Source organism: Stylophora pistillata, chromosome 9 (genome assembly GCF_964205215.1).
Source record: "Stylophora pistillata chromosome 9, jaStyPist1.2, whole genome shotgun sequence".
Taxonomy (NCBI): domain Eukaryota; kingdom Metazoa; phylum Cnidaria; class Anthozoa; order Scleractinia; family Pocilloporidae; genus Stylophora; species Stylophora pistillata.
The window spans coordinates 24,465,074-24,476,471 of record NC_142527.1 but is presented as its reverse complement, the minus strand read 5'-3'; the positions used below and the strand labels follow the sequence as shown (position 1 = coordinate 24,476,471).

At 39.0% G+C, this 11,398-nt stretch overlaps 1 pseudogene; it reads left to right on the top strand.

Moving 5' to 3' along the window:
• Positions 1-4,671: 4,671 nt before the first annotated feature.
• Positions 4,672-5,909, top strand: LOC148723985 (beta-1 adrenergic receptor-like; annotated as a pseudogene).
• Positions 5,910-11,398: the final 5,489 nt, after the last annotated feature.

Genomic DNA, 11,398 nt, shown 5'->3' with positions numbered 1-11,398 from the left:
CTTTATTGACATGAAGCGCACAGAACAAATTTGACTAAGAATTTTTAAAACGTTTTAAGAAGCTTTTTCACGCTAATCTCACTATTGGAATCTCACTATTCGAGTTTAAAGTCGATTTTAAAATAGTTGGTAATTTAATACGTGCTGCGAATAATACGCAAGTTAAACAAACTCAAATGGGCGGGGGGTGGAGGCGGGGTTCACGGCATTTTAGACAACTGCTTCGATAAAAAAAAATACGTAGATAAATAAAGCCTCTTACTCATTTCAATTTTCAAGCGTTAATGAACTGAATGGGTCATTTTTTCGATATATCCTCAGTCTAAAGTTTACTTAATTGGAACTTAGGCCTATCAGGCCTCTCAAAAATACAATATATAGAATTTTCGGTAAACTGTTTGTCTCCATTCAAGAAAGAAGTCGTTACTCGTTAGTCTGTTAGTTTTACGGTCCATGTTGCGCTGAAGAATCACATAGCACGACACCTGAGGTTGGTAACTGGGCTCTGACGAGGAAATCTTCGATTAGAGAGGTTTTAAGGAAGACTTTTATGGCAATTGGTGAAAACAAAATCGACTTCGTACCATCTGGTTTCTGCCGCTTGTTCGCTAAAGCGCAAAAATTTGCATAAGTCTTAGCCGACTTACACCAAACTGGTCGTTCACATTCATCTTGTTCGTTTAAGAAAATAAATGATTAAACTCTAATAGATAATCTCCAGTATTGTTACAACCGTATTTTACTCAGTTTCTAGCAAAAAATATCCCTGAAATAGTTCCATGCTGAACCTGATGAGCACAGTTTGCTGTCCCCAGAACTTAGCTCATCCGCGGTCATCGTTTCAACATTCATACATGCTTTTATTTGCTTTCGGCATTTAGGGTGTTAAACAAATATAAAATTGATATGCATGCCTGGTGTAATGCGATCAGCCAAAACTGTAAGTCAAACAATAAAACAAAGGCCTAATTAAAAATAACTCATTTTAATTTATATTTGCCTAATTATGAAGACCTCCAGCGAATATCGCGACTCCTTGGTTTGTCTTCATCATTGTGAAAAAAAAAGTAAGGACATACAAATACAACGTATTTTAAGGTAGTATGAATCGTCTTATTGATCGATAGGCGTGTTTAAACGGGGTTCTTTAAACTTGGTCGTGACGGCACGTTTGTAAAAAGGAATGAGGAACTTTTTTCTGTGTCAACTAGCCTCATCTAAACGCTCGGGTAGATGGGAGGATTGAAGAAAGTTATGCGCACTCGCTGTTAAGTCTTGACCATACGTAACTCACTCCAATTTTCCCAACCTTTCTTTATTTTTAGATGAGGTTATGTAAAGAAGGAAAAATTAAAGGCCTCTCATCGAAGTTGTAGTCACTGTGATAAGAGAGAAATTAGGATCTTTTAACTGAAAAGTTTCCTGAACAAGAATTCTATTGAACTTCACCTGATTGATTCATTAGATCGTTTATTATTGGTATTTACCAGTTCGTTTATCTTTTATTTTTTTACATATCATTGACTTCTTACGTATCCATTATTTATTCATTTAACTAGCTACTTATTTTAATTACTAAATAAAAAAATGTTTTTCTTCTGAGGGTAAATAGCTAACTACAAAAGATTTTATGTAGAGTATCAAAAGCCTTTTCTTGTAAGAATTAATTTTCGTGTGATGCTGCGCTTAGGGTCGCCAAAGGCTGACTCTTTGCAAACGTTTACTTAACAGTTGCGGCACGGGAGTGCCATTCCCGGCCTAGAAAGGGATGATGGGAAAGGAAAAGAGTAGGGGGTACTTTCTATTCACCCATCGCCTATTGCGCCCCCATGCCGACGGCGTTTGCTATACGTTTTTCGGAGCCAAGTCATTGGTTCAGCCAAATTTTTATTTCAATAAAAATGGATGTCTGCCCCCCCGAATTCCGTCCTTTTTCCAGTTTCAGGCCAAAAATATCCCATTTATGGTTCAAATTTAGAATCATTCACGTTTTCATTTTGAACCTGATGAGTGCCGTTCGCTGTCCACCAGAGCTTCCTTTATTCACAGTCATCGTCTCGTACCTCTACTTTCTTTCGGCCTTTAGAGTTCATACGCATGCCTATTGTAATGAGTCTATATCCTTTATAAGCATATGCACATCTGAAGAAGATGGATATGAGGAATCATGCAAGAACGTTTGAGTTTCAGTAACATCTATCTGGCTCTTAGAGAGGAAAAGACAATTTCAAGCATTTCCCAAGCTAACGTTTTGTTCTCTACTATTAGCAGTACACCATCTTAACATGAATGATAGCCGCCTGGACGAACATCTAAGCTGTGCAGAATCTATTATTCCATTACAAGGGCTCTCCTTGTGCAGTTTTGCAGCTGTAACTGGTAACGCAGTTATGTTGTGATTGTTCTACAAAAACGAGTCTCTACGAACAATTTCCAATCGTTTTTTAGCCTCATTGTCCGTAGGAGACTTTTAGTTCGGCTTTTTGCAGACCCTCGGTTGATTATTATCGGATGTTGTATTCAGCCGCCCGTTCCCAACGTTTCTGTCCGACTACACAGTAATGTGTATCACAGTGACTACAACTTCCATGAGAGGCCTTTCATTTTTCCGTGTTTACATAGCCTCATCCAAACAAAAGGAAGGTTAGGAAAATTTGAGTGAGTTATGTATAGTCAAGACTTAACAGCGGGTACGCATAATTTTCGTGAATCCTCCCAACTCCACGAGCGTTTTGGTGAGGCTAGGTGACACAGAAAAAGTTCCTCATTCCTATTACAAAACCTGCCGTCGCAACCAAGTTTAAAAACCCTCCTTTAAATACGCCTATCGACCAATGAGATGATTCATACTATGATCACTAAAAATGAGTTATTTTTAATTAAGCCTTTGTTTTATCGTTTGACTTACTGTTTTGGTTGGTCGCATTACACTAGGCGTGCATATCAATTTTATATTTGTTTAATACCCTAAATACCGAAAGCAAATAAAATCATTGTATGAATGTTGAAACGATGACTGTGGATGAGCTAAGTTCTGGGGACAGGAAACGGTGCTTATCAGGTTCAACGTGGAAACGTGACTGATTCTAGTGGTTAGAGCATCCGACTAGATCACGGAGGGTCGTGGGTTCAAGTCCCATCTGGGGCTTGGATGTTTTCTATTACACTAAAAATTGTTTCATATTTACATGCTCACTTTGGAGGTTAGTTGGCCGCATCTTGATATGCCTTAATGTGACAGCGTGATGATGTTAGTGAGTTTTCACAGATGCTTACCAATACATGGCTGTGTAGCCGCGCGATGCGGTTCCAGTGGAGGCCCACAAGTTGACCCTTGCTCACCATAGAGTCTCCAGTAGCTCAGTGGTTAGAGCGTCCGACTAGATCACGAAGGGTCGTGGGTTCAAGTCCCATCTGGGGCTCGGATTTTTTCTATTACACTAAAAATTGTTTCATATTTAGATTCTAGATTTGAACTATTTAAAGGGTAGTTTTGGCCTGGAAATGAAAAAAATACGGTTGAAACAATGTTGGAGAATATTTATTAGAGTTTGACCATTTATTTTCTTAAACGAACAAGATGAATGAGAACTACCAGTTTGGTGTAAGTCGGGTAAGACTTGTGCAAATTTTTGCGTTTCAGCGAACAAGGGGCGGAAACCAGATGGGGCGAAGTCTATTCTTTTAATTTTAACCAAATGCCATAAAAGTCTTCCTTAAAACCTCTCTTATCGAAGATTTCCCCGTCAGAGCCCAGTTACACAACCTCAGGTACTGTGGTAATCGATTCTTGAGCGCATCACGGACCATAAAACTAAGAGACTAACATATAACGACTTCTTTCTTGAATGGAGACAAACAGTTTACCAGAAAATTCTATTATATTCTTGTGAGGCCTGATAGGCCCAAGTTCCAATCAAGTAAAATTTAGACTGATGTTGTATCGAAAAAACGACCCATTGAGTTAATTCATATGTGAAATTTTGAAATAAACGAGAAGTTTCATTTATTTACGTATTTTTTTTAACAAAGCAGTTGTTTAAAACGCCGTTAACCCCCCATCCACCCCCTCCCCCCAATTTGAACTTGTTTAACTTGCGTATTATTCACAGCACGTATTAAATGACCGACTATTTTAAGATCGACTTAAAACTCAACACATTTCTTCATTTAAATTAGGCTACTAACTTTAAAATGCCGCAACAAACTTAACATTTGGTTTAATTAGATTCAAATATGGGGCCCCTGAGTCTGTTCACGAGTGTGACCAATTATGAGATTAGCGTGAGAAAGGTTCTTAAAGCGTTTCAAAAAGTTTGAGTCACTGTTGTTTTGTGGAATTCTCGTCAATAAAGCAGCTGCCTATCGATGGGAAACGTCTGTTGATTTTTATTAAACTTCTACCGATAGGCTTAGATGTAACTATTTTATACACTGATGGACTGGAGACGGATAACACAAAATTTAAGTTTCATAGCATATTTTTAAAAAACTTTGAGATATTTTTAATGTCACAATTATCTTTCCTCAAATAGACGCCGCAAAACAGTTAGAGATGCCAGTCAATAAGCTGCTTATTAAGAAGAAAATTTTGAATAATTGCATTCATAAAAAAGGACGAAGAAGCATATCAGCAACAGTCAATAACATCTGTTCCTTGGCGAGGGCGGACAATTGAAAGTTTCGGACGGTTTCCAAACTTATTTCTCGACGAACTCCGTTGTTATTTTACACCAACTTAGCATGACAGGTAACTGCACAGACGAACATCTCAGCAGTGCAGCATCCATCGTTCTATCAGTGTGGTTCTCCTTGTCTGGTTTAGCCGCTGCCACTGGAAATGTCGTTTTTTTGTGGCTGTTGTACAAAAACGAGTCTTTACGAACAGTTTCCAACCGCTTTTTAGCCTCGTTATCTGTGGCGGACGGTTTTGTCGGCCTTGTCATAGATCCTGTTTGGATTGTTATCCGATGTTGGATTCAGCCACCACCTTAAAGCGCTTTGTTGATGATTAGACAAGTGTTGTGGGTTCACACAACCACAGCCACTGCTTTCAACGTTTGCCGTGTTTCAATCGACCGTTTTATCGCGATTCGCTTTCCTTTCCGGTATCAGGACATTTTAAGTAAAAGGAGATGCTTTGTGGTCATTATTTTGGTATGGTTTATTTCACTGAGTCTTCCTTTGTTGACGATGGCGTTGTTAAAAGAAAGAGAATTGAAACTACCTGTATGTATAGTGTTTGTAGGTTCATTAATAGTTGTCTCCTTTTGCTATATATTCATTTTCAAGTTAGCCAGAAAACAATTTAGGAGAATTTTTCCAGCCAATCCACATCCTGACTCCGGTGAAAATATAAGAGTTTGTACTATGCAAAATTTTAAAGCTATCAAAACAGTCGGTTTTGTTTTAGGTGCTTGTATCATCACATGGATGCCCAGTTTAATTCTGCTTTCGATAAAATTTTATAAGAAAAATGCAGGACCGAAATGCAATGCAAAGCAAATTTGGTTTGTTGCAATGCCTTGGTGTGAGGCAATCGCTTTTACTTCATCAGCGATGAACCCATTGATCTATTACTTCAGAAATAGTGACTTTCGCCGAGCCTTTCGCCGCACCTTTCGTTGGCTGCCCTGTGTTCAGGAACAAAATGCATCAGACCATAATGTACAGCGAGAGGGAAACCGGATGGTATGAAATATTGGGACTCGTAAGCGTGGCAACTTGGAAACTATGGAGGCTAAACTCTGAGGACATCTGAGGAATCTCGCCTAATTACAAACCTGTTACCCCCCGTGAATAGTTAATGATCAAACGGAAGTTCTTAATTTCTAAGGTTGTATTACGTAACTCTGTTTCCTAATAAATGTAAACCTAGACATTATTAAAATACCTGTTTCTTTATCATATATAAGACAAGTCTTTTATGACATATAATTTTTCCCCCATCAAACGCCTGTCACCCAACTTTAACCGGTTGAGTTAGTCAGTTGGGGTCTTTTTTTTTTTCAAGTGAGGATGAAGATTTTTTTTGTACTTGCGATACGTTCAAGTGAGCTAAAATAAAGCACTAAGGTCTCCATTCTCGATAATAGAGACCTTATACAGAGCCGAAAGAAGGCGGATGCAACTAGACCGTGGTGAAACATAACTAAATGTTAAAAGGTTAGGACATGCTATGCATTACGTCGCTATGACTCGTCACGGCGACAAGTCGACCTAACATATCGCCTCGTGTGACATGCTGAATGTTTCTTAAATCCGTCGCTGCGACTGAATTTTCTCAGCGGACACCTGTTTGCATTCTTTTCAAATATCATCCCCTAAAGGTTGGCTCCATATAGAGCAACTCAGTAACTAGAGCACTGCTAAAGAAACTCGTAAAATTTAAGAAAAGTGAGGGTATAATACGAATTACAAATAGACAACCAAGCTAAACATTGTTACCAAGACCGAACTTTTAATCAAATTCCAAATGTACCCAAGCAGCAGTTCGTTTCAAAGTCGTCTCTCAATGGCGATAGATCTCACATCATTTCGTGCCATAAGGTGTTATGCTAGTTCCAGCCCAGTTTTTCTTGTACATTCCTTGCTGTTCCCACAAGGCAACAAGCGAAAGGTATGGCGAAAGGCTCGGCGAAATTCTTATTTCGAAAGTAACATATAAGTGTGTTACAATAAATTTGAAGGGCCAGTGGTCCATCCACATAGGAGGGTTCAGTCCCCTCGTGTCAATGTATATGTTAGTTTTGGCCCAAAAGTTTCCTTAGTGATATGTAGTTTGTCGTTGTACTTTCGTATTGCTGCGTTTCGTGTCCCTTTAGAGATCCAAAGCGTCAGTTATGTTTTAAGCTTTCATTTCGCCGGGTTTATTTCGTTTGTTGTCATTTATCGTTGATTGTAAGATTTAGTGTAATTTATTCTGTTTCAGAAACCACTGGTAAAGAATAAAATGTGTGGTTCGGGTAACCTTTGAGAAATGTTACCTGCGCGTTCGTTACAACGTGGATTAATTGCTGATGAAGTCAAAGGAATTTCTTCAACCCAGGGCCACAATGCATTAGGTTTATCCTAGTAATTTACCACGTTATAATAACAGTCATCAAACAGTATAACTAAACTGGGCATCCATGTGATAATACAATCACCCAAAACAAAACCGATTGTTTTAATAGCTTTAAAATCCAGCATCGTACAAACTCTAACATTGTCTTTCAATATTGTAAGATTTTCCCCTGCTAATATTCTATAAAACTGTTTTTTTCCGATTTGAAAATACTAATATAAGAACTTGAGACCACTAGCAAAGGAATAACAAACATAAATGCAACGGAAATCAACAGTACTGTAAGATTAATCATGTACCCTTTAGACAAAATCTGATCCTCAATGAAAAGCGTCAGGATTGGAAGACCTAATGAAAATAACCACATCCAAATTATCACATCCTTTCTTTGTTACAATGTCGTGATGACGGAAGGAAACTCAATGGCAATGAACCGGTCGACAGAGACACAGCACATGTTCAAAGTAGTGACAGCGGTTGTGTGAACCCACAACATTACGCGGACAAAACGCTGGGAACGGGCGGCTGAATACAACATCCGATAATAATCGACCGAGGCTCATTACAAGAAGCCTAACCAAAAAGTCTGGTACCGATAATGAAAATACTAATATAAGAACTTGAGACCACTAGCAAAGGAATAACAAACATTATTATAGGACTCGGGCAGTCAGAGGGCCAATGGCTAAAATCAGCCAATCAAAATTCTCTATTGCCGTTCAATATTCTCTCAGTATTGGACCGGGCACTGTCCCGAATGGTCCTGAATGATACCGCACTTGTGTCCCTTTGAACTTAAGTCGTATAATAAATCTCTTATTAACCAAGCTTGCTCGGGACCGCAATGGAAGAATATCGGACCTCGGTCTTTTTTGTACGGACCTCGCTGCGCTCGGTCCGTACTGTCAAGACCTCGGGCCGATATTCTCCCAGTGCGACCCTCGCGCTTGGTTAATAAGATGTATTTATAAAAGCAACGGAGATCCACAGCACTGCAAGATTAATCATTTACCGTTTCGACAAAATCTTATCCTTTAATTTATGAACAGGGTCAGGATGGGAAGACCTAATGAAAACAACCACACCCAAACAGCCACACCCAAACAGCCACACCCAAACAACCACACCCAAACAACCACACCCAAACAACCACACCCATACAACCACACCCATACAACCACACCCAAACAACCACACCCAAACAACCACACCCAAATTATCAATGTGTAACATCATTTCTTTGTTACAATGTCGCGATGACGGAAACGAAACCAAATGGCAATAAAGCGGTCGACAGAGACAACACATATTCAAAGTAGTGACAGCGGGTGTGTGCACATACCTGACTGTTTGTATCTCTAAAGGGACACGAAACGCAGCATTACGAAAATACAACGACAAACTACATATCATTAATGAAACTTTACAGGCGAAAACTAACATATACACTGACGCGAGGGGACTGAACCTTCATATGTGGATGAACCACTGGCCCTTGAAATTTATTGTAACACACTTCTATGTTACTTTCGAAATAAAGAATATCGCTGAGCCTTTCGCCGTACCTTTCCCTAGTTGCCTTGTGGAAACAGCAAGGAAAGCACAAGAAAAACTGGGCTGGACTTTAACAGAACACCTTATGGCACGAAATGATGTGAAATCTGTCGCCATTGATAGACGATGTTGAAACGAACTGCTGCTTGAGTGCATTTCTATTTGTAATTCGTATTATATCCTCACGTTTTCTTAAATTTCACGAGTTTCTTTAGCAGTGCTCTAGTTACTGAGTTGCTCTATATGGAGCCAACCTTTAGGGGTTGATATTTAAAAAGAATACAAACAGGCGTGCGCTGAGAATATCCGCAGTGACGGATTCAACAAACATTCAGCATGTCACGCGAGGCAATATATTGCGTCGACTTGTCGCCGTGACGATTCATAACGACGCAATGCTTAGCGTGTCCTAACCTTTTAACATTTAGTTTTGTTTCACCACGGTCTAGTTGCATCCGCCTTCTTTCGGTTCTTTGTAAGGTCTCTATTATCGGGGATGGAGACCTTAGTGCTTTATTTTAGCTCACTTAAACGCATCGTAAGTACAAAAAAATCTTCATCCTCACTCGAAAAAAAAATAAAGAAAAAGAAAAAAAGGCCCTAACAGACTAACAACGAACGTTTGGTGGCAAGCGTTTGATGCGGCAAAATTATATGTCATTAAAGACTTGTCTCATATATGACAAAGAAACAGGTATTTTAACAATGTCTTGGTTTGCATTTATTAGGAAATAGAGTTACTTAACACAAGCTTAGAAATTAAGGACTTCCGTTTGATCATTGACTGTTCACGAAGAGCACCAGCTTTGTAATTAGGCGAGATTCCTTTTCTGCTAGGATTATCCTCAGAATTTAGCCTCCATAGTTTAGCTTCCATAGCCTGAGTTTAGCCTCCATAGTTTCCAAGTTGCCACGCTTACGAGTCCCAATTTTTCATACCATCTGGTTTCCCTCTCGCTGTACATTATGGTCTGATGCATTTTGTTCGTGAACACAGGGTGGCCAACGGAAGGTGCGGCGAAAGGCTCGGAGAAAGTCGCTATTTCTAAAGTAATAGATCAATGGGTTCATCGCTGATGAAGTAAAAGCGATTGCCTCACACCAAGCCATTCCAACAAACCAAATTTGCTTTGCATTGCATTTCGGTTCTATTTTCTTCTTATAAAATTTTATTGAAAGCAGAATTAAACTAGGCATCCATGTGGTGATACAAGCACCTAACACAAAACCGACTGTTTTGATAGCTTTAAAATTTTGCATAGTACAAACTCTTATTTTTTCACCGGAGTCAGGATGTGGATTGGCTGGAAAAAATCTCCTGAATTGTTTTCTGGCTAACTTGAAAATGAATATATAGCAAAAGGAGACAACTATTAATGAACCTACAAACACTATACATACAAGCAGTTTCGATCCTCTTTTTTTAACAACGCCATCGTCGACAAAGGAAGACTCAGTGAAATAAACCACACAAAAATAATGACCACAAAGCATCTCCTTTTACTTAAAATGTCCTGATACCTGAAAGGAAAGCGAATCGCGATAAAACGGTCGATTGAAACACAGCAAACGTTGAAAGCAGTGGCTGCGGCTGTGTGAACCCACAACACTTGTCTAGTCATCAACAAAGCGCTTTGAGGTGGTGGCTAAATCCAACATCGGATAACAATCCAAACAGGATCTATGACAAGGCCGACAAAAGCGTCCGCTACGGATAACGAGGCTAAAAAGCGGTTGGAAACTGTTCGTAAAGACTCGTTTTTGTAGAACAGCCACAAGGCACAGACATTTCCAGCGACAGCGGCTAAACCGGACAAGGAGATCCACACTGATAGAACGGTGGATGCTGCACTGCTGAGATGTTGGTCTGTGCAGTTACCTGTCATGGTCTGAAATTTTCAGTTGTCTGCCGTCGTCAGGGAAAAGATGTTACTGACAGTTACTGGAATGCTTCTTCTTCCCTTTTTAGGCACGCAATTATTTACAATTTTCTCTGAATATACAGCTTATTGACAGACACATCTAATTTTTTTGCGGCGTTTGTTTGAGGAAAGGTACTTCTGACATTAAAAATATCTCAAAGTTTTTTGAAAATATGCTATGGAACTTAAATTTTGTTTTATCCGTCTCCAGTCTCTCAGTGTAAAGATAGTTATATCTCAGTCTATCGGCAGAAGTTTAATAAAAATCAACAAACGTTTCCCATCGATAGGCAGCTGCTTTATTGACAAGAAGCGTACAAAACAACAACGAATAAAGGTTTTTAAAACGCTTAAAGAAGCTCTTTCACTCTAATCTCACAATTGGTCACACTCGTGGACAGGCACAGGGGGCCCTTATTTGAATCTAACTAAAGCAAATGTCAACTTTTTTGCTGAATATGAAAGTTAGTAGCCTAATTTAAATCAATAAATGTGTTGAGTTTCGAATTTCAACTCAATCTCAAAATAATCGGTCATTTAATACGTGCTGCGAAAAATACGCAAGTTAAACAAGCTCAAATGGGGAGGTGAGCGGGTGGGGGGTTCACGGCATTTTAGACAACTGCTTTGTTGAAAAAAATACATAAATAAATAAAACTTCTCGTTTATTTCAAATTTTCAAGCTTGAATGAACTGAATGGGTCGTTTTTTCCATATATCATCAGTCTAAATTTTACTTGATTGGAACTTAGACCTATCAGGCCTCACAAGAATACAATAGAATTTTCTGGTAAACTGTTTGTCTCCATTCAAGAAAGAAGTCGTTACATGTTAGTCTATTAGTTTTATGGTGACG